This window comes from Odocoileus virginianus, chromosome 20 (assembly GCF_023699985.2).
Source record: "Odocoileus virginianus isolate 20LAN1187 ecotype Illinois chromosome 20, Ovbor_1.2, whole genome shotgun sequence".
Lineage (NCBI taxonomy): Eukaryota > Metazoa > Chordata > Mammalia > Artiodactyla > Cervidae > Odocoileus > Odocoileus virginianus.
In genome coordinates, this window is record NC_069693.1 from 13,836,860 (window position 1) to 13,861,851 (window position 24,992).

Sequence of the window (24,992 nt, forward strand, 5' to 3'; positions counted from 1 at the left end):
GAGACCAAGTTACTATAGTTTTCTCCATCATCACATCGCGAAACAATTTCTTCTGAAATGAGTTGAGAAATTCCCACTCATGCAGAAAGATCTCTATGACCACATCCCTGAATGTTATTGGTCCCTGGAATGGCAAACCTATGGATTACTCAGGAAAATCCAGAAAAATATGTGCAAAACAGAAGTAGATAAAATGAAACCATGCATTACAACAATAAAGTAATTTGGTGAGAAATGTGGATGTCAAATCTTACCATAAACATTATCGTGTGCTTCGAATAAGCAAACAGATTTTATCATAAGACATATTTTATGGATCTATATTATAGATCTTATAATATAAATTCTATTAGGCATAAACATTTATATGCTAGTTTACACAATATTTGTAAGGCCTTCCCCAATACTAGGATTTTGTGTTTACCTACTCCTTACAATATTCTTTTTCACTGCCATCTACCATGTCTCATCGAACATTTTTCATATTCTGAGTGTGGAAGATAACCTCAAGGATGGTAATGAGTGACTTCAGCATCCTGGCATTTATGCCCTGCATAATCCCCTAAGGATGGCATGAACCTACTGACATACTTATTTATAACAAACAGAATTAGCAAAAGTGAATGAATGACACTTCCAATATCAGAATATAAAAGGCTGTACTTTCCAGACTGTTCTCCCTCTCTTGATTTCCCACTTGCTCTGTGGTGAGGTACTCTAAGGAGAAGCCCACATGACAATAAACCTAGAGCAGTCTCCAGCCAAAGACTACTGAGGAAGGAAGGCTCCCAAATCAACAGCCTAAAGGGAATTAGATCCTATCAACAACCATCCAAGTAAGCTTGGAAGCAGATCCACTCCATTTAAGCCCTACAGTGACCACATCTCATGGATAGACCAATAGAACAATTGTCTCTGTCTCACCAGAGGACACAACAGACATGAAATGCATAAACCTTGACTTCAAGTAACTTGTCTGCTTTCCCATCCTTTGGTGTCTTTAACAAAAGAATAGGCACATGGGAGATGTTGAGTAATCTGGCCAATGATGACACTGAACAGTAATTAGCTCAGAGTGGGCCATGTAGGGAGGAAGCTGGGTAATGTGGCACACACTTTATGGGAAGAAAAGATCTAAGATGTAGGTTAATGAAGTTTCCTCCTTGGGTAGGAAACTTCACAAAAATTAAGGACAGTACTTACATGATGTGAAAAACACACACAAATTTCAACTGTGAAAGAACATCAACTTACCCGAGCCATGGTTTTAGACCTGCAAGAGCTGATCGGTCCTCAGGGTTCCTTTATCAGAAAAACACAGTCCAGAAAACCACACCTGGGGAAAGAGAAAGACCTTGAGACCAGCTGTGCTTTAGTGTTGTGTTTCCCCACTGGATTTAAGTTATTATTATCATTATGTTCCTTCATTCCAAGTTCCAAACAGATATCCATCATAGTTATTTAGGGAAGTTAGGATTCTGGACAAATCCATTTCATCCTCCAATTCCCAGTCTGCAGCTGCACAAAGGCATAGACCAGAGGCATTTCTGTACTGAAGCCAGACCCAGACACTTCAGCATGAAGTTTTCTGGCCAATGTATCATTTTGTTCAGGTGAATATGCACCTAAGATTGAGCAACTCATCTGTTGTGAGAAGATATTCCTTCTTCCATTTTTAACATTTTAACTTTAAGACTAAAAAGAGGTCATATCAGCCCAAACAGAACCTCTTTAGTGGCTTAGAAATTGGTTAGTTTGTCAAGATATTGGAAATGGATAAGAATGTTCCACATTTTGAATGTAGCAAAGCTCACTCACTAAATATGTGACACACCATTATTATACTAGAAAACAAAGTAGTCATTAATATTACCTTGTGAAGAATATTGAAGGACATGGAAAATATTCCAGATATAATGTCAATAGAAAACCCTGGTTGGCTGATATTTCTTTTCTATAAAACACATGAATATATCAATAATACATGGAAAGACTAGCAGAGAGGTAGTCATAAAACTAAGATCCTGCATACCTCATGGCGTGGCAAAAAAAAAAGGAAGTTTTTAAGAAAAATTTTAGGAAGCCCCTCAAAAGAAGAATGATTTCCAGACAACCTAAACTAAAAAAATAAAATATCTCACAGTAAGCAAAAGGTTCAACGTGTTATTGTTACTCGAAAACTGGGTTCACTTCTTGGTAGATGTCAAATCAATAGACACAACTAAGCCAAACCAATAGACACAACTAAGCCAAACCACAGGAGGATTTATTACTTGCAGCAGGTAAGGAGAACACTGAGGATCTTTCCCAAGTGAAGTGAAGTCACTCAGTCGTGTCCGACTCTTTGCGACCCCATGGACTGTAGCCCACCAGGCTCCTCCGTCCATGGGATTTTCCAAGCAAAAATACTGGAATGGGTTGCCATTTCCTTCTCCAGGAGATCTTCCTGACCCAGGCACTAAACCCAGGTCTCCCGCATTGTAGGCAAATGCTTTACTGTCTGAGGCACCAGGGAAGTCCATTGGATCTTTCCCAAAGGGTACCCCAAACAGCAAAAGTAGGGATGTTTTAAGCTAAGGGTACATGCATATTCATGAGCGAGCTTGAGCAGAGAATTCAGCATAGGATTCAGACAAAGGTCTACAGAGTTCAAGTTTTAGTTGAAGTCACTAGGGGTAAACGTCATCATCTCATCCTCCAGCTGGATGGGGCCTTAGTTTTTTGCTAGTTCAGGCTTCCCTGGCAGCTCATTCCCTGGGTCCGGAAGATCCCCTGGAAAAGGAAATGACAACCCACTCCAGTATTCTTGCCTGGAGAATTTCATAGAGAGAGAAGCCTGGCAGGCTACAGTCCATGAGTTCGCAAAGAGTCCATGACCAACCAACTAACACACACTTTAGTTTTTTGCAGATGTATTGTTCTGTATACTCCTAGAGGAATGGCATGCTGCCCCAAGGCTGCACTATTTTTTTCTTCACTGCTCTTCCCTTGTATATGTATTCTCTCCCTTCACTGATAACCCACTGTTAAAGAATCTGCCCTTCGGAACTCTGAGAAGGTCAAGGATCCTGAATGAAGCCTGTTTCCTACAAATAAGAAAATGGGACACAGAAACAATTTGGACCCCACAGGTACTGCTTGGAACACCCCACAGGGTACACTCTCAGTTTCATTATGGCTGGCTACACGGTAACATAACCCAGGGATTGAATCTCCTGCATTGGCAGGTGGGTTCCTTACCACTGCATCACCTGGGAAGCCCCAGCAACAAAAGAAGCCACCACAAGGTGAAACCTGCCCATGCAACGAAGAGAAGCCCCTGCTCATCACAACTGTGCCAAGCCAATAAATAAATAAATAAATTATTTTTTAAAAAAGAAAGCCCTTCCCTCTACTACTTGCAAGCACTGATATAAAGAAATCCAAATTGGGCCATAATTGGGTCAGATTACTTCTTCAAAATTAGAGGTGGAGTCTCTGTCCTTTATTTGATTAATTCAGTTCTATAGCAACAAAACCACTTGGAAATGTACATAGATGAAAACAGCAAACATATATCAAAAGTTTGAAAGTCTGTATTTCTGGGCAGTGGGGTACTGTATTATGCCAACTCTGTTCTCCATGAGTTCCTTAGATAATGAAATTTTTGGAAACAATCCTGCCTTAATTCCATTGTCATAACAAGAACATAAAAATATTTCAAAATACTAGAATATTCAAAAGTGTCATCACTGGAAAAGGATGTATTTTATTCATTAGAAAAAATTCTGTAAATATAACCATGGCATGAAAACTCAGTGTGATTAAAGCATTTACTGTTTGTGAACATTTTTTAGCTGTGCAGCTTCTGTATAATTAGACACATTTCACTATGCAATTGTTAATAGAAAGGGAAATTTCTTTGCAGATTTAATGAAAATAGATATTCAGAAGACACTCAGTAACTGGGGCCACACGCCTTTGATCTTTCCATGAATAATCAATAAATTATCTCTTGGGATATGATCTTTGCAAAAGGTTCTACAAAATTCTATCTTTTCAAATGGGATGGATATATAATTGAAAAATTTCTGGAGAACTAATATCCATAAGTATGCACACGGTTTAACATTAGATAGCACCATTTTCCTTGTATTGACTAATTCTTTACAAAGGTAAATTTTATTATCTGCCTAATACTTAATCCTAGATGTCTCATGATATTCTTAACCATTCACATAATCTTGGCCACTAAGTTTCTGCAAAACCATTATGAGGTACGACAATTTTTCATTTCAGATCCAAAGCCCATGTTAAATAATTTGGGTTATGTACACCCATGGCGGCTTCCCTGTTAGCTCTGCAGATAAAGGATCCGCCTGCAAGAGACACAAGATATGCAGATTCAATTCCTGAGTCAGGAAGATCACCTGGAGGAGGAAATGGCAACCCACTCCAGCATTCTTGCCTGAAAAATCTCCTCCAAGACAGAGAAGCCTGGTGGGCTACAGTCCAAAGGGTCGCAAAGAGTTGGACATGACTGATCCATTAAGCACACACAGGAAGAACCTGAGAGAAAGACAAATTTACCAAATACATACTGCCATGCCCTATACAATTTCAAAAGTTTTGTGTTGCACTTTAATCCTATAAAAACAGACCAAAAAAAGCTGCTAGTTAACAACTCCTGTCTTGGAACACTTGAATTCTGGCTCACCTTCTTAATTTGCAAGCACACATCACAACTGAGTTCATATTTCTGTTCCTTTGGATCTGCAGAATCCTAAAGAGGAATGACCCTGAATCGTCATAATATATAGAGAGTTTACGCTTCCCACTCCAAGGTTACACGCTCCGTGATCTCTTATAAAATAAAATCCGAATGATTTACGGTGGCTGGGATCTCTTACGTTTGCTCACTGCAGATTCTAAAGGTCAGAGTTCAGGAATGCTTAATTTCTTAAAACACTTCCATGAACCCCTAGAGAACTCCCAGGGGCACTCTTTCAGGAAGGAATCCCCTTATTAGAGTCTATCGCGCTCATCTCAAGGGCAAGTTCTGATCTAACTTCCTACCCCAACAGCGACTCTGTTTTTTCCTGGAAACCTTCATCCAGGGCTCAGAATTTGACCTCCCTCTGTGGGGTTGCCGGGGCTGGCAGGCTGCCCGGACTTGGGTTTCGGTTTCCCGTGAAATGGTGGGATTCCCTGCCCCCATCAGGTAACCTGGAGCCAGCCAATCAATATGCACCCAGTAAGAAACAAAGGGAGAGCTAAAAAGCCCGCAGACGCCTAAGTTTGAACAAAAGCCAGAGAAGTGTTTGTACCAATAAAATTGCTTTGCAAACATGTAACCAATCCGCTTAAGCCAGCTACTAACTGCTTATGCATACCTTATAAATTGGGGTAACCGCCTCTGCTCAGGGCTCTCTGCCCCCGTACCACTGTGTTGGATGCGCGGCAGGAGCCCTGATTCGAGTCAGTAATAAACTTCCCTTTTTTGCGAGTTGCATTGTCTTGGAAGCCATCTCTCTTCCCTCTCGGGGATTCGGACATCGGGCAAAACATTTGGGGGCTCGTCCGGGATCCCTTGACCGAGGAAAGAGAACACTTTCAGGACAGAGGGGAAGGATAGATAAAAACACCAGTGCTCAGGCAGAACAGGAAAGTCCAGTGTAAATCCGAGGCCCTGCTGGAAAGCAGGAAGGTATCTGGGGCAGAAAAAAAGCTTCCTATGAAGGGGAGCGAGCCAGCATAAGGCCGAGGCCAGCGGACGCGCTGGGAGGCAGCCGATTCTGTGGGAAAGAAAGTTACCCCAAGTCTGGTGAACACTGGACGCCATTCGGTAAGGTGAACCTGCTACCGGGAGGCAAGAGAATTCAGGGGGCCCGAAACCCAGCGCTATGTTATCGGCCGACGTTTGTCTGTCTGTGTGTCTGCCTTCGGCTCTCCGTGTTTGTGTATTTGTGTATGCCGGCATTGTCTCTGGTCCTCCTCCTTTTGAAATCTTTAAAAATGTTATTTATTTAAATTTTATATTGTAATATCTAAATTCATGACCAAACTTAGAAAATGAAGATAGATCTTGCACTGTGTCTGTCTAAATATGTTTTGGTATGTCTTTATCTCTAGAAAATATTTTTAGGTTAATTTGTAAATGAGCTCTATTTAATTGACTTAAGAAGGGGTAAGCGATTACAAATCAAATAATTCTGAATTAAACAATAAATTCCAGGTTCAGGTGAACTGGGAAATATTCAGTATTAAATACCTGATATTAATGTTTGTTTGTTGACCTATCGAATATAGACATGTCTTAGAGTAATTAACATCAAGTATTTTCATTGTACCTAGGTTTAATATAAGTTAAATATTATGCCTGTTACAGGTTTGTAGACAAAGAAATTACCTCGAGTAAAAAAAGTTCTAAAAGGTATAAATGAGGTATGAGTTTGTATATAAACTCTGTTAAAAATAATTATTCTGCCTTTTCCGGTAAGCGGCCTGAGCTGACCCTTGAAAATGGTGCGCTATTCACTCGACCCAGAAAACCCCACAAAATCATGCAAATCAAGAGGTTCAAATCTTCGTGTTCACTTTAAGAACACTCGTGAGACTGCCCAGGCCATAAAGGGTATGCATATCCGAAAAGCCACCAAGTATCTGAAGGATGTCACTTTAAAGAAGCAATGTGTGCCATTCCGTCGTTACAATGGTGGAGTTGGTAGGTGTGCACAGGCCAAACAGTGGGGCTGGACGCAGGGTCGGTGGCCCAAAAAGAGCGCTGAATTTTTACTACATATGCTCAAAAATGCAGAGAGTAATGCTGAACTTAAGGGCTTAGATGTAGATTCTCTGGTCATTGAGCACATCCAAGTGAACAAAGCCCCCAAGATGCGGCGCAGGACTTACAGAGCTCACGGTCGGATCAACCCCTACATGAGCTCTCCCTGCCACATTGAGATGATCCTTACTGAAAAAGAACAGATTGTTCCTAAACCAGAAGAGGAGGTTGCACAGAAGAAAAAGATATCCCAGAAGAAACTGAAAAAACAAAAACTTATGGCCCGGGAATAAATGCCGCAGAAAATAAATGCAAATAAAAGTAAAAAAAAAAAATAATTATTCTTTAAGAATATCTGTTTAAAATAGTCTCTCCAGATTGGTGTAACTGGAATTTCTAAGGGTTGTGCTAAACTAAGTATTGAAAGTCTATTAAATAATTAGGTCATTTCCAAATAAAATAAGATTTTGAAACATTTACTACTAAACACTGATTTCCTTTTACAGAAAAACTAAAGAGATTTGGGACTATAAATGAATAATGTTTGATGCCATCCTAAAATGTTTTAAGAAAGCAAGGTTTTAAAAATTATCACTGGTATTTATGCTCACCAATCTATAAAATGCTAATATAAAAGTTAGCTCTTGGTTGCTAAAGAAAAGCAAAAAGTGTGCTTTCAGTAAAAAATAAAAGTATGAAAAATACTAAAAAGAGTTATGCATGATCAGGATTTTCTAAAATTAGATTACAATTAGTTAGATAAATGGATTTTGCTAGGAATGACACGTCATAAGAAAACTGGTTAGAGCCAATTAGGTCCAAGGTGGTGGAACTGACTTTCACTAGACCTTGAGCCTTGGTATTTGCGCCCATTGTGACATATCCACAAGCTAAATGATACACCCGCCAACATTGACTAAATCCGACCAAATGTTCTAAATGCTTTTAATTGATCTTTTCAATAAAACTTCCTGAATCAAATTCTTTTGAAGTTCCTTTGACATCTAGCTAACTTTGGGATGTTTCAGAGGGCCCCTGAAACATCCCAAAGAGAAATATTAAACTGTTTATTTGGTTGGTTAAATTACATAAAAAAGATTATCAAATGAGTAATAAATCTGCTCATGTTATAATGTATGAAAAATTACTAATACAGATATCCTAGAAATTATATAGAGTTCTTAACATTTTGATATGTCTTGGTATTATGATAAAAAAAACCTGATGACTTCACAAAAGTTAACAAAGGACTGAATGAACCAGCGAATATGCTTATAACTTTTATGGTTTCTATCTGAGAAATTACAGGTTTAAATCGTGTGTTTTCCGGGAGTAGAGAAAACCTTCCTCTTAAACTAATTATAAAATAAGTTGGTAAAATTACACGTTATAAACAAAACTATTATATTTTCTCTCTATCTGACTCCTCCAGAAATTTGAAACTCTTAAGTTTCCAATAAGTTTATCAAATGAGCTAAAAAGGTTATCTCACTAACAGGTACAAAAATCTCAAAGAATTTTTGAGACCTTAAAAAAAAGAAAAAAAAAGTTCAGCTAGATTTGTTAGACAAAATCTGTGATAAGCCTTTGGTGTGTTTCCCAGCCCATAAAGTGTTTCAGCAAAATAAAAAGTCTATGATCAATTCTGCTATGTGATATTAATGTGAAAGTTTGTTTCTGAAGCTTATCTCAGTAATCTATCTTTGGATGAAGATCAGATGCCTCATGACCTGCAACCAAGACTGGAAAAAGACAATTTAAGAGACTGTCTCCAACCTGGATGGAAAGACTTTTTATCAGGTACTCTTAATTAGCTCATGCACAATGAAACTAAAGAGAAATTAACTCTTAGATTAATTCCCACTTCCAAAGGCCCCTACTGGATTGGTCTATACAGAAGACAACTGACCTGATCTCACCTTAAAATGATGCTCAAACAAGAGAAACTACAGTACACCAGGATGAAAAGACAACGACATAGACAGCCTGTTCAAGATGCTGGACCTGATTCGTATGATCGTTGATAGTGTTTTCTTGACTTCTTAGACCTTTACATATAAATCAAATGCTTTTCTATCATAGGCTTGATCTATACTGGTTTTAAAAATCAATCCAATTGTTGGGTTTGTGGCCAATTATCTGTGTCTAGCTCTGGGTTACCTTGGTAAATTTCTCTACTACAAGACTCTAACTGGTTGGCCCTGAGGAAATTTACTTAAGAAAATTATAGTCATATTCAGGTTATTATGATACTACCAGATGGGATCCCCTCACTGGGCCAATTAATAATGCCTACTCTGACTCTGGCTATAAGTTTGAGCCTTTTTCTATTCCTCAAGCACAATCAGCAACAAGAAAAGTTTAAAAAAAAAATCTCCCACAATTATGAGATAGATTTATATAGATAACACCAGGCTATGGTAATTTAGGTTTAAAGTCTCCTCTGTGTTAAAAAAAAACAGTTAAATCATACTAAAGATAATCAGTCTAGTAACACTAGAAAACTGGGCTGTGTGCCTTATAGATGGTGGTGCCAATGTATAATTTCCCTGAAAGATAAAGATTCGTACAGAGTAGACTAAGTCAGATGACCTGAGATATACTGGGCTACATCTAATGGAAGCTCTTAGGTCTTACTTGTGACTTTACTAATACTGCTGGCTATGTTCTTTGTATTTCACCTGTTTTACAAAATTGCTATTTCTTACAGTGCCAAATGTGTGACTGAGGCCTCTGATAATATAATATATAGTTCCCTATGAGATCTATGATGATGACAGTGTAACTCTAGATATGAGAAGAAGCAACAAGAAGGAATGTTTTCCTGGACCAAGAGGCTAGTAAGACAGGTGGTCCAGAGAATTTTAGATACTGTTTTATGGCCTAGTCCAGTAACAGCACATTGAGAGGCCGGTAGACAAAATCTTTGCCAAACCTGAAAAAGGACATTCTCAACACCATGGGATAAAATGGTCATGAAATGCCCCCCTCAAAGTCGTGGTCAAGTTTGTGAGCAAAAAGGGGCTCTGCCAACTGAAGATTGACACTTGCCATCTACATCTACGGAGATTATATCATGGCCACTGCAACTGCTGACTTTCAACGGCCCTGAAAAGAGTTCAGGGTGAAGATCAAGAATGAGGCATTCCGTGCTCTGGGAAAAACTGGCAAAAAAGGCCTTCAGATAGTTAGATCTTTTCAAGAGATTTTATGAGTCCCAATTCTTGCATCTTCTCATACCTAGAGAAACACTGACATCATTAATGGTGCCATCTGCTTTGGCTATTAAGAAAATGTTACAATTAAAAGTCAAAATAGAGCACTCAGCTATGGTTCAGACATCCTGAAAGATAAACAGATGTTACTATGGGTGTAATTTCAGATTAGACATTGTATTCCTAAACACTTGAGTTTTCTGAGTCCTGTCAGGCTTAGATGCCACCATTCTCAAAACAATGTCTGCTAAAAGCTAATAACTTCTACCTTACTTTTTATAAAACTAGACAACTGGCCACCTGGCTACAAGTCTCCCTGGAGTGCCAGGTCCAGACTGGGTTTCAGGCCTATTCTTCTAAAAAAAAAAAAATATATATATATATATATATATATATATATATATATATATACACACATAACAATGTCTTTTGAGTTCTTCTACAGAACTGGAGCCCCCACCCAGGTGGAAGAATGTAACTTCAAACTAAACATAAGATTCCTAAAACACAGCTCTGTTGCTTGACCACCAGCCAATCATCCCAGTGGTGCCTCCTGTTTCTGGGTATCAGTGATGACCATCCTGTTATGTCTCCTGTTTGGCCCCTGTCTATTTTACCTCTGAGAGGTGCCAACAGTTTCAAACTAAGTTGCTGTTATTACAAGAGTAAAAGCTGGTTTCAGATATAAAACACCCCAACTTAGGTCAGGTATAGAGAGACTTCTGCTCTGCTAGGCAGGCCTACGCCCAGGCACAGCAGGAAGAAGTTACAGAAGAAAGAGACCTCCGCCCCAAATCCAAAAAAACATCTTGAGTATGAAGTCTCTCAAGGGGGAGTTGTTAAGAAAAACACACTGCCTGTCCGTCCACATAATGTTACTCAGATCTCAATATTCGACTGTCCCCCCAGATGATATAAAAGACCCATGATTGGGCCTTCCATAGAAACAAAGACAGGGGGGAATGTGGGGCTGCCGGGGCTGGCAGGCGGCCCGGACCTCGGTTTCGGTTTCCCGTGAAATGGTGGGATTCCCTGCCCCCATCAGGTAACCTGGAGCCAGCCAATCAATATGCGCCCAGTAAGAAACAAAGGGAGAGCTAAAAAGCCTGCAGACGCCTAAGTTTGAACAAAAGCCAGGGAAGGTTTGTACCAATCAAATTGCTTTGCAAACATGTAACCAATCCGCTTAAGCCAGCTACTAACTGCTTATGCATACCTTATAAATTTGGGTAACCGCCTCTGCTCAGGGCTCTCTGACCCCGTACCACTGTGTTGGACGCGCGGTAGGAGCCCTGATTCGAGTCAGTAATAAACTTCCCTTTTTTTGCGAGTTGCATTGTCTTGGAAGCCTTTTCTCTTCCCGCTCAGGGATTCGAACATCGGGCAAAACACCTCTTGTAGCCACGTCTTCGTGGCAGCCGCACGTGGCTGCGAGGGGGGCGAAAGAAGGCAACAGTGAGCCTAGAGCCACTTGTCACGCAGACACTCAAGACAGAACCACAGCAACCCACGCTCACATAAAAAACGTGCACCTTATGTCCCCAACACGCAAGGATATCCGCGCACCTCTTCCGGTCTCGAAAAATCGTCTACCGCCGCCAACACCCCCCGGTCCCCCAACGCGCCCTTTGCACCAAGCATGGCCTCTCACAACCACGCACCCTTTCCGACTTCCTCTCAGGGCTGCAACCACCCTCCCCGCAGCTCAAGCGCCCACCGCCCGGAGGGAAGGGGAGGACTCGCGCCGTGGCGCTCAGCGTCCACATTTTGAACGCCTCCCCCGACCCCACCCTCACCGCCACTCACTATCCCTCGTCGGCTCCAGCTCCCTTTGCACAGTCTTTTCCGTGGCGACCTACTGGTTTCCCGCTTGGATGGATGCCATTCACAAGGCTTCAAGGAGCAAGGAAAGAACCCAAGGTGGAAGTCACCTGCTTCATCGCTGGAGGTGCCAGTTCAAAGCGGCCGCCTAACCCAGCCCCAGACATTTCTGGGCGTGACTCCCGGACTGCGCGTATGCAGCCCAAGTCCCAGAATGGCTGGAGGCCACTCCTGAGGCAAGGGATGGGGTCGGTGCTCTCAAGGTCTGCCCGGAGGGGGTGAGTGCGATTGTGATCGCACTGATTGCAGTAGTAAATTACTACTAGTAAAATAAGGCGACTGCGAGGCTGTTGTTTTCCGAGTTCTCAGGCTTCCCTGATAGCTCAGTTGGTAAAGAATTTGCCTGCCGTGCAGGAAACCCGGGTTGGATTCTGGGTTGGGGAGATCCGCTGGAGAAGGGGTAGGCCACTCACTCCAGTATTCTGGCCTAGAGATTTACATGGACTGTATAGTCCACAGGGTGGCAAAGAGTTGGACACGACTGAGTGACTTTAACTTTCAGGCCTTCATGTGAGGGGTCTGCCTTGTTCAATCAGTAATGTGACACCAAGCGTCATTGAGTGCAAGCTCCTGAAGATGGGTTCATGATCCAGTCAAATTGTGTGTGTGTGTGTGTGTGTGTGTGTGTGTGTGATGAGTGTGCGGGTGAACATATATTATTGTTGCTGGAAGGGAGAGACCTTTCAGGGCCCAAGAGTGGGCTCTTGTGTTACACTCGGAAATGAATTGTCCTAGGTGACACACGTGCTGCAAATGCAAAGCAAGAGACTGTATTGGGAAGAGGGGCGCCAGGCATAGAGCTGGAGTGGTGGTGGTGTTCAGTCGCTAAGTTCTGCCTAAGCTTTGAGACCCCCGTGGACTGCAGCACACCAGGCGTCCCTGTCCTTCACCATCTGCCAGAGTTTGCTCAAACTCGTGTCCATTGAATCGGTGATGCCATCCAACCATCTTATCCTCTGTCATCCCCTTCTCCTCCTACCATCAATTTTTCTGAGCATCAGTGTCTTTTCCAATGAGCCAGCTCTTGGCATCAGGTAGCCAAAGTATTGGAGCTTCACCTTCAGCATCAGTCCTTCCAATGAGCTGGAGAGTAAGAGAATCCAAGAGGACTGCTCTGCCATGAAGCTCACAGTCTTGGGTTTTACGGTAATGTGGTTAGTTTCTGGGTTGTCTCTGGCTAGTCATTCTGACTTGGTCTTTCCTAATGCACAGGAATTGCTCAGTCAAATGGATTCCAGCCAGAAGGATTCTGCAAGGTTGGTAGGACATATGGACTGGCAGCTCCTCTCTCCTTGTGATCTTTCCTGAATAATTCTGCTTGGTGGTAGCTTGTTATTTCTGTTACTTCCTGCTGAGAGTGGGCATAATCCTGCCTCCTAGAGTAGAAGCCTTTCTCTACCTGATCTAAATCGAGGTATTCTTGAGAGGGTAACAGGCAGGAAGGCCAGGGGTCTCCAGATGGAGGAAATAGGCTGCAAGTGTCAGACATTTTTATCCCTCTTAAGTGGCAGGAGGAAACAAACTAGGGATATTTCTTTTTTTTTTCCTTCTCTATACAAATTTAAAAGGAGGTTTCTCTTAAAATGCTGTGTTGCCATGACACCTGGTTTCACCTGAAGCTAACTATTCTCAAACCTTGAGTTAACCAATACATTTTTCTTATGGAAATGTTTGCCTTAAGCTATGTTAATGTACTATGCACTTACCCCAGACCCTGTCTTCAAGTCGGTTCTGCCTAATGGCTCAGAACCTACTTGACAAACCATTATGTTATACTCAGACATTGTTCCCCTAATCTATGTAAATGAAACTATTTGTATGGTAATCTGCCGTTCTGCAAGATTCAAGTCAATCATTTTATGGCCTGGGATGAATCATCTGGTGCCAAGATTATCCCAAAATGCATCTTACGGATGAGGGGCCTGGTGCCATTCTGAGTTTTAAAACATTCCTTTCTTTTCATTAACAGACTGCTAGTGACTATATAACATCCAGCTGAAGACTAGCAGGGGGGTACTCTTTGTGCCCCCTTCTGATGCCTATGTCAGAAGCTTTCTCTATTTCCTTTATACTTTAATAAAACTATTACACAAATCTCTGAGAGATCCAGCCTCATCTCTGACCCCGGATTGAATTCATCTCCTCCAGAGGCCAAGAATCCCAGCGTCTTATCATTCAGCAACAACCTTTCATTCTGTGCCTGAAACCAGGGAAACTGGAACTCACCCTCGTAGTAACAACAGTTTAACCTGAAACTGCTGGACACTATTGGAGATAAACTCATGTATTATAATCGAGAATCAGACTATTTAAAATATGGGCCAAAAAAAAAAAAATATGGGCAAATTCACAGAAGATGAGGATTCTTATTTGTCTATGCCTGCAACATTCACACCATGAGACTTGTTGGCTATTTTAATTTAATAAACAACCTTCTTTAATATCTACTCCTGAGCAACACCACTAACATTTATTATCTTTTGTCATTTTTAAAGGTCAGGATTTTGGAAACAGGTGTGCATGCATGGGCATGTGCTCAGTCACTCAGCAGTGTCCAACTCTTTGTGACCGCCAGCCTGCCAGGCTCCTCTGTCTGTGGGATTTTTCCAGGCAAGAATACTGGTGTAGTCTGCCATTTCCTACACCAGGGGGTCTTTCCAACCCAGGGACCAAACCCACGTCTCCTGTATCTCTGGCATTGGCAGGCAGATTCTTCACCACTGCGCCACCTGGGAAGCCCTTGGGAATAGGTGGCTGGGTGATTCTGGGCAATTCCCATGAGGCTGCAGTTTTCTCAAGTCTCAACTGGAGTTGGATGTTCCTCTTTATATGATACTGGTATGTTCATTTTCTCCACATTAACCTCTCTGCTGCTTGTGTATCCTTCATATTGCAGCTAGCATTGTTCCAAAATAAATAGTCCCCGTAAGAGACTCAGAGAAAGAAAGAGATGTGAAAGTTATGTATATGGTCTATGCATGTCACTTAGGTCAGATCAGCATGTAGGATCTTAGTTCCCTAACCAGGGATCAAACCCTCACCCGCATGTTGGAAGTGGAGCCTTAACTACTGAACCACCAGGGAAGTCCCCATTATTGAGAGTGATGCGTGACACTTAAAATTTTATTGCTCTTAGCTATAAATTCATTTGTAGTCAGACTTTTCTATGAAGATACATCTTTGCCCTCTAAATCTTATGCCCATCCTCACATACTTTTGTGGTAGAGTACCTCAGCTCCTGAATCATTCACAGCTTCTCCAGTGCCTGGCTCTAGCAGTAGCCAGTAACAGCCGATTGCCCTAGTAACCTTCCTTAAGTGGTTTTGTAGTTAATATCTCTGGTGAGACAATAGCTTTCCCAAGCACCCCAGAGGGCAGATTTCCAGTAAGTTTCATCAGCCTGGCATAGTGGCAATGTCTTTTCAGTGAGCTAATGGCCATGTCCTCTCCAACAACATCTGGGTCTCTGTTGTGGAAGGTGGGTCTTCCTTGGGTTTTCAATCTCAACTCTCAGTTTGTGAGATTTAATGCTCTTGTATCTGCTAAAGTTTGCTTTACTTACTTGCTCACTATTATAATCCCCTGTAATTGTTAATACTTACTTAAACATTTCCTGATCAAATTGTTGTGTGGTGTCTCCCTCCTGATTGGACTCAAATTGATAATGGCAAATTGAAGAATCCAGCTGTTTCTGTCTGGAGAAACAGACAGAAAACTACTGTTTCCAGTAGTCTCCATTTATTTTGTTGCTCATTGTCAATGTTTACAATTGTTAAATATTTATATACTTTAACACTTTCATCATTGTAAAATGTTCCCTTTTGTCTCTTGTGACTTCTTTTTCTTTTGTATCACAGACTATTCTGCCTGACATGGTTAGAAACTCCAGCTATCATGCTATTATTTGCATGGTATGCTTCCCTGTTATTTTACTTCAAACTATCCATGTACCTGAATCTAAAGTGTGTCTCTTGTAAATAGCATACAGCTGAATATTGTTTTATTTATTTATTTATTTTGAAGGGTTTTATTTTATTTTTTTTTTATAGGCTAATTACTTTACATCATTACAGTAGTTTTTGTCATACATTGAAATGAATCAGCCATGGATTTACATGTATTCCCCATCCCAGTCCCCCCTTCCAACCTCCCTCTCCACCCGATCCCTCTGGGTCTTCCCAGTGCACCAGGCCCGAGCACCTGTCTCATGCACCCAATCTGGGCTGGTGATCTGTTTCACCCTAGACAATATACATGTTTCAATGCTGTTCTCTTGTTTTATTTAGAGAATGACAGTCTCTGCTTTTGATCAGAGTTTTTAATACATTTCAAATTAATGTAAAATTTTATATTGTTAAATTTACATTGCCCATTTGCTTCTTGTATCTTTTTGTATTTTCTTTACAGTTGTTTAATATTTTTTCTAGTGTAATATTTTAGCTTTATAGATTTCTTAATATATTGAATTATTTTCTCAGTGGTTGCTCTAGAGAAGACAGTATTCATCTTAATGTAGAATTATTCAGATTAATATCAATTTACATCCAAAATATAGAAACTATGCTTCAATATAGCTCCATTCCTTCCCTTCCTGTTGTGCAATTATCATATACATAACATCTTTTTATAAGTTCAACAGTACAGTTTTACAGTTATCTTCTGAAATTATTTTTTGAGTCAGTTAGGAGGAAAAAACAACACATTTCAAAGTCATCCAACTGCAGTCTGTCCTCCATTGTTCTGAAGGGAAGTCAGCTGTTAATCCAATTGTGGTTCCCTTGTACATAATGAACTGTTCTTCTTTCACGATTTCCTACTTGTCTTTGGCTTTCAGTAGCTTGATTGTGTGAGTTTAAATGTTAATTTCTTCTTGTTTATCTTTCTTAGAGTTTGTTGAGGTCCTTTGATTTGTAGATTTTTTTTCCCATCCTTTTCAGGAAATGTTGGGCCATTATTTGTTCAAAGAACTTTTCTGCCCCTTTCTCCACTCTCCTTCAAAGTAGCTATTAGATTTTGGGTATTGTGTATTCCTGGTATGCTTTATTATTGTCCAAGTTTCTGACACTGTTTTTCTTTTTTCTTTAATGTTTCTTTTTTTCAGATAATCTCCAGTGATCTATCATCAGGTTCACAGATTGATCATTCTGCCAGATCAGTCTGTTCTTGAGCTTCTCTTGGGAACTTTTCATTTCAGATATTAAACTCTTCCAAGCTAGAAATTCTACTAAGGTCTTTTTAAAAAATAATTTTTATCTCTGTATTGACATTCTCTATTTGATGACTGTCATCATTTCTTTTACTTCTTTAGTTACGGTTCCATTTAGACATTGAGCATATTTATAATAGCTGCTTCTAAGTCTTTTTCAGCTAAGTCCAACATCTTTTGCCCCTCAGAGATGGTTTCTATTAACATTTTTCCTATTTATGGGTCACATTTTCCATTTCTTTGTATTTCTCATTTTTTTGTTGTTGATACCTGGACATTTTATACATGTTTTAGCGAGTCTGAATTCTGATCCTCTCATCTCCCAGGAATTGATGTTCCTGCTTTTGTTTCGGTTCAGTTCAGTTGCTCAGTCATGTCCAACTCTTTGCGACCCCGTGGACTGTAGCACGGCAGGCCTCCCTGTCCATCAACAACTCCCAGAGTTTACCCAGACTATGTCCATTGAGTCGGTGATGCCATCCAACCATCTCATCCTCTGTCATCCCCTTTTCCTCCTACCTTCAATCTTTCCCAGGATCAGGGTCTTTTCCAGGGTCAGTTCTTTGCATCAGGTGGCCAAAGTATTGGAGTTTCAGCTTCAGCATCAGTCTTTACAATGAATATTCAGGACTAATTTCCTTTCGGATGGATTGGTTGGATCTCCTTGCAGTCCAAGGGACTCTCAAGAGTCTTCTCCAACACCACAGTTCAAAAGCATCAGTTCTTCCATGCTCAGCTTTCTTTACAGTCCAGTTCTCTTACTCATACATGACCTCTAGAAAAACCATAGCCTTGACTAGACAGACCTTTGTTGGCAAAGTGATGTCTCTGCTTTTTAATATGCTGTCTAGGTTGGTCATAATTTTTCTTCCAAGGAGTAAGCGTCTTTTAATTTCATGATTGCAGGCACCATCTGCAGTGATTTTGGAGCCCCCCAAAATAAAATCTGTCACTGTTTTCATTGTTTCCCCATCTATTTGCCATGAAGTGATGGGATCGGATGCCAGGATCTTAGTTTTCTAAATGTTGAGCTTTAAGCCAACTTTTTCACTCTCTTCTTTCACTTTCACCAAGAGGCTCTTTAGTTTTTCTTCGCTTTCTGCAATAAGGGTGGTGTCATCTGCATATTTGAAGTTACTGATATTTTTTCCAGCAATCTTGATTGCAGCTTGTGGTTCCTCCAGCCCCGCGTTTCTCCTGATGTACTCTGCATATAAGTTAAATAAGCAGGGTGAGAATATACAGCTTTGACGTGTGCTCCTTTTCCTATTTGGAACCAGTCTCTTGTTCCATGTCCAGTTCTAACTGTTGCTTCTTGACCTGCATACAGGTTTCTCAAGAGGCAGGTCAGGTGGTCTGGTATTTCCATCTCTTTCAGAATTTTCTACAGTTTATTGTGATCCACACAGTCAAAGGCTTTGGCATAGTCAATAAAGCAGAAATAGAAGTTCTTCTGGAACTCTCTTGCTTTTTTGATGATCCAACGGATGTTGGCAATTTGATCTCTGGTTCCTCTGCCTTTTCTAAAACCAGCTTCAACATCTGGAAGTTCACGTTCACGTACTGTTGAAGCCTGGCTTGGAGAATTTTGAGCATTACTTTACTAGCATGTGAGATGAGTGCAGTTGTGTGGTAGTTTGAGCATTCCTTAGCATTTCCTTTCTTTGGGATTGGAATGAAAACTGACCTTTTCCAGTCCTGTGGCCACTGCTCAGTTTTCCAAATTCCCTGGCATATTGAGTGCAGCACTTTCACAGCATCATCTATTAGGATTTGAAATAGCTCAACTTGAATTCCATCACCTCCACTAGCTTTGTTTGTAGTGATGCTTTCTAAGCCCCACTTGACTTCACATTCCAGGATGTCTGGCTTTAGATGAGTGATCACACCATCGTGATTACCTGGGTCATGAAGATCTGTTTAATGTAATTCTTCTGTGTATTCTTGCCACCCCTTCTTAATCTGCTTCTGTTAGGTCCATACCATTTCTGTCCATTACTGAGCCCATCATTGCATGAAACATCACCTGGAATCTCTAATTTTCTTGAAGACATCTCTAATCTTTCCCATTCAATTGTTTTCCTCTATTGCTTTGTACTGATCACTGAGGAAGGCTTTCTTATCTCTCCTTGCTATTCTTTGGAACTCTGCATTCAAATGGGTATATCTTTCCTTTTCTCCTTTGCTTTTCACTTCTCTTCTTTTCACAGCTATTTGTAAGGCCTCCTCAGACAGCCATCTTATTTTTTTGCATTTCTTTTTCTTGAGGATGGTCTTGATCCCTGTCTCCTGTACAATGTCACAAACCTCCATCCATAGTTCATCAGGCACTCTGCCTATCAGATCTAGTCCCCTAAATTTATTTCTCACTTCCACTATATAATCGTAAGGGATTTGATTACAGTCACACCTGAATGGTCTAGTGGTTTTCCCTACCTTCTTCAATTTAAGTCTGAATTTGGCAATAAGAAGTTCATGATCTGAGCCACAGTCAGCTCCCAGTCTTGTTTTTGCTGAATGTATACAGCTTCTCCACTTTTGACTGCAAAGAATATAATGAATCTGATTTTGGTGTTGACCATCTGGTGATGGCCGTGTGTAGAGTCTTCTCTTGTGTTGTTGGAAGAGGGTGCTTGCTATGACCAGTGCGTTCTTTTGGCAAAACTGTATTAGCCTTTGCCCTTCTTCATTCTGTACTCCAGGCCAAATTTGCCTGTTACTCCAGGTGTTTCTTTACTTCCTACTTTTGCATTCCAGTCCCCTATAATGAAAAGGACATCTTTTGGGGGTGTTAGTTCTAGAAGGTTTTGTAGGTCTTCGTAGAACCGTTCAGCTTCTTCAGCATTACTGGTCAGGGCATAGACTTGGATTACAGTGATATTGAATGGCTTGCCTTGGAAATGAACAGAGATCATTCTGTCGTTTTTGAGATTGCATCCAAGTACTGCATTTTGGACTCTTTTCTTGACTATGATGACTACTCCATTTCTTCTAAGGGACTCTTGCTCACAGTAGTAGATATCATGGTCATCTGAGTTAAATTCACCCGTTCCAGTCCATTTTAGTTTGCTGATTTCTAAAATGTCTACATTCACTCTTGCCATCTCCTATTTGACCACTTCCAATTTGCTTTGATTCATGGACCTAACATTCCAGGTTCCTATGCAATATTGCTCTTTACAGCATCGGACCTTGCTTCCATCACCAGTCACATTCACAACGGGCTGTTGTTTTAGCTTTGGCTCCATCTATTCATTCTTTGTGGAGTTATTTCTCCACTGATCTCCGGTAACATATTGGGCACCTACCAACCTGGGGAGTTCATCTTTCAGTGTCCTATCTTTCTGCCTTTTCATACTGTTCTTGGGGTTTTCAAGGTAAGAATACTGAAGTGGTTTGCCATGTGGCTCAGATCATGAACTCCTTATTGCCAAATTCAGACTTAACTTGAAGAAAGTGGGGAAAACCACTAGACCATTCAGGTATGACTGTAATCAAATCCCTTATGACTATACAGTGGAAGTGAGAAATAGATTTAAGGGACTAGATCTGATAGGCAGAGTGCCTGATGAACTATGGATAGAGGTTCATGACATTGTACAGGAGACAGGGATCAAGACCATTCTCAAGGAAAAAAAAATGCAAAAAAGCAAGATGGCTGTCTGAGGAGGCCTTACAAATAGCTGTGAAAAGAAGAGAAGTGAAAAGCAAAGGAGAAAAGGAAAGATATACCCATTTGAATGCAGAGTTCCAAAGAATAGCAAGGAGAGATAAGAAAGCCTTCCTCAGCGAACAATGCAAAGCAGTAGAGGAAAACAATTGAATGGGAAAGACTAGAGATGTCTTCAAGAAAATTAGAGATTCCAAGGTGACATTTCTTGCAAAGATGGGCTCAATAAAGGACAGAAATGGTATGGACCTAACAGAAGCAGAGGATATTAAGAAGAGGTGGCAAGAATACACAGAAGAACTGTACAAAAAAGATCTTTTTGATCCAGATAATCATGATGGTGTGATCACTCACACTCACCTAGAGCCAGACATTCTGGAATATGAAGTCAAGTGGGGCTTAGAAAGCATCACTACAAACAAAGCTAGTGGAGGTGATGGAATTCAAGTTGAGCTATTTCAAATCCTGAAAGATGTGCTGTGAAAGTGCTGCACTCAATATGCCAGGGAATTTGGAAAACTGAGCAGTGGCCACAGGACTGGAAAAGGTCAGTTTTCATTCCAATCCCAAAGAAAGGAAATGCTAAGGAATGCTCAAACTACCACACAACTGCACTCATCTCACATGCTAGTAAAGTAATGCTCAAAATTCTCCAAGCCAGGCTTCAACAGTACGTGAACGTGAACTTCCAGATGTTGAAGCTGGTTTTAGAAGAGGCAGAGGAACCAGAGATCAAATTGCCAACATCCGTTGGATCATCAAAAAAGCAAGAGAGTTCCAGAAGAACTTCTATTTCTGCTTTATTGACTATGCCAAAGCCTTTGACTGTGTGGATCACAATAAACTGTAGAAAATTCTGAAAGAGATGGAAATACCAGACCACCTGACCTGCCTCTTGAGAAACCTGTATGCAGGTCAAGAAGCAACAGTTAGAACTGGACATGGAACAAGAGACTGGTTCCAAATAGGAAAAGGAGCACACGTCAAAGCTGTATATTCTCACCCTGCTTATTTAACTTATATGCAGAGTACATCAGGAGAAACGCGGGGCTGGAGGAACCACAAGCTGCAATCGAGATTGCCGGGAGAAATAGCAATAATCTCAGATATGCAGATGACACCACACTTATGGCAGAAAATGAAGAACTAAAGAGCCTCTTGATGAAAATGAAAGAGGAGAGTGAAAAAGCTGGCTTAAAGCTCAACATTTAGAAAACTAAGATCCTGGCATCCGATCCCATCACTTCATGGCAAATAGATGGGGAAACAGTGGAAACAGTGGCTGACTTTATTTTTCTGGGCTCCAAAATCACTGCAGATGGTGATTGCAGCCATGAAATTAAAGGACGCTTACTCCTTGGAAGGAAAGTTTTGACCAACCTAGACAACCCATTAAAAGTCAGAGACATTACTTTGTCAACAAAGGTCCGTCTAGTCAAGGCTATGGTTTTTCCAGTGGTCATGTATGGATGTGAGAGTTGGACTGTGAAGAAAGCTGAGCTCCAAAGAATTGATGCTTTTGAACTGTGGTGTTGGAGAAGACTCTTGAGAGTCCCCTGGACTGCAAGGAGATCCAAGCAATCCATCCTAAAGGAGATCAGTCCTTGGTGTTCATTGGTAGGACTGATTTTAAAGCTGCAACTCCAACACTTTGGCCACCTGATGTGAAGAACTGACTCATTTGAAAAGACCCTGATGCTGGGAAAGATTGAGGGCAGGAGGAGAAGGGGATGACAGAGGATGAGATGGTTGGATGGCATCACCGACTCAATGGAGATGGGTTTGGGTGGACTCCGGGAGTTGGTGATGGACAGGGAGGCCTGGAGTGCTGCGGTTCGTGGGATCGCAAAGAGTCGGACATGAATGAGCGACTGAACTGAACTGAGACAAGAACAAATCCATCTGGTAAACAAACTGAAGTTTCAAGAAAGAAGAGAGATTTTATTACTTCATACCTTTGAACAACCTCTTGATAGCACTTATGGCTCTGACAGATCCCCAAAGGTATCCATTTTTTCCTCCCAGTGCCAGAAGTGGGAAAGAAAACACTTGTAGATACTTTAATGTATATTTGTGTGATTCACTGAATAAATTTCAGTTTTAAAAAAATTTATTGCAGTATAATTGATATAAAATATGATATGTTACAGGTGTACAATACAGTGATTCATGAATTTTTAAGGTTATAATCCACTTAAATATTGGAAATATTCCCTTTGTTGTATTAATTCAATGTATCCTTGTACCTTGTTTGATTTTTTTAAGATTTTTTTTTTTAAGTTGACTGTGTTGGGTCTTAGTTTCCACCTGCAGGCTCAGTAGTTGCAGCACGCAGTCTTCTCCTCTAGTGGGTCACACGGCCAGAACTTTAAAAAGTAGGGATCATGAGGGGAGAAAGAGGTTTGGATTTTCTTGGAAAAAGCAGGGTTCTTCCTGGAACCGTGGTCCCATCTTGTTTGTTTGTTTTTTAAAATCCTTCCATATGGTCAGGTGTTTCCCGTTAGGCAAATGGAGTCCAATGAGCACAGAATAAGGCTCAGGTTCACTAGAGGCCAGGAGGGTGATTTAAACCATTCCACTCTGATATTCATTTTTTTTTTTTTGTCTGGTTCTCTCCTTTTGAGGTTTGGTTCTGCCACTGAAGCCTGCACAGTTGGCTTCCACTGGGGAAGGGCAGGGGTATGGGTCTGGGGCAACCACCTGGGGAACAGCAGGGAGGGTGAACCAGCCTTTCTTTCCTTTGGTTTCTGACAGCCCAGATTTCTAGATCTCTGCTGCTTGTTTGCAGTGGGGCGGGCCCAGGTGGCAAGATGCAGATAGATACTCTTCCTCTCCTCATAATTCCTATCTTTAAAGTTCCTGCCTTGTGAGCCCCTAGAGGAGAAGGCTGCGTGCTGCAACTATTGAGCTTGCACTCTACAACTAGAGATCCTGCATAAGGAAACTAAGACCCAACACAGTCAACTTAGAAAAAAAAAGTCCACATTAAAAAAAATCTTAAAAAAAAAAAGCTACAACGCTATATTGTATTATTAATACAGCACAGGGAATATAGCCAATATTTTATAATAAGTGAATTATAACCTTGAAAATTCATGAATCAGTGTATTGTACACCTGTAACGTATAACATTTTACATCAATTATACTCTATCTGTGCCACCAAACCTGGTTCCTGGTTCGGGTTATGTGGAAATTGCATCTAATGGGAGAGAGGGACAGAGTGGAAACGTGGTAAGGCAGGTCGTGATGAAAGATCCCTGAGTCCCAGCTCCATGAGATGGTCCTTTGCATTGAAAACATATATGAATCCGCTTTAATCTCTAACAAGGAAAATAGTCCTCAGAGTTTTCTGAAAGATTGTCTCTTGGGTTATAATTCTCAGGTTGGCTCAAGTACAATTCTCTATTTGTTTCTTAGACTTTTAATTAAGTTTTCATTGACAAAATATACTGAAAGCAGTCAGAAGAAATCAATAGAGAAAAAAGTGAAAATTGAGGAAATAAGAAAATCAGTAGCGAAAAGAAAGAAATTGACATAAGAGAAAAACTTCCAGTACAAAAGCAAAATCTTATCATTTAGAAAGAGTAAGAGAGGCTTTTCCATAAACAGAGCCAGTGGATGAATTTAGATTCCATTTTTCCTCTACAAAAAGAGAGATTAAAGTGAGTATATTTAGTTTAGAAAGACAAAAAGCATTAACATGTGAGAACGAAAGAAAAGAAAAATGATAACAAGTGAGAACTGTTGGAGAACTCTGGTTTCCAAGGGCCTACAGAGTGAGACATCTGTTTGTGAGACAATTAACTGTATAAGACCTCTGAACACTCAGGTATGAAATCTGATGACCCTAGAGAGATACAAAACTGGAAACAGGAGACTGGCTGAAAATTTGTGCACAATTAGTTGCTCTCTCCCTTTACTTTTTTTCTCTAACCAAATATAATACACTAATGGGAGGTTTGATCTCTGCATAAACTGACCTGGAGAGGATGTATACCTGAACAAAGAAAGATAAGACTGAGGCACAGACCCCAGTGTTCATCGCAGCACTGTTTATAATTGCCAGAACATGGAAGCAACCTAGATGCCCATCAGCAGACAAATGGATACGGAAGCTATGGTACATATACTCAATGGAATATTACTCAGCCATTGAAAAGAATTCATTTGAATCAGTTCTAATGAGATGGATGAAACTGGAGCCCATTATACAGAGTGAAGTAAGCCAGAAAGATAAAGACCAATACTGTATACC

At 40.7% G+C, this 24,992-nt stretch overlaps 1 long non-coding RNA gene across 1 annotated transcript in view; it reads right to left on the bottom strand.

Moving 5' to 3' along the window:
- The window catches only part of LOC139029873 (uncharacterized), a 36,421-nt gene continuing 11,429 nt past the window's right edge, over positions 1 to 24,992 (bottom strand). Inside the window, exons 2-3 of the long non-coding RNA XR_011482135.1 lie at positions 1,255 to 1,336; positions 1 to 124 (exon numbers count right to left, since the gene is read on the bottom strand). This is a non-coding gene — a long non-coding RNA (uncharacterized lncRNA). The remainder of the gene's footprint in view (positions 125 to 1,254; positions 1,337 to 24,992) is intronic.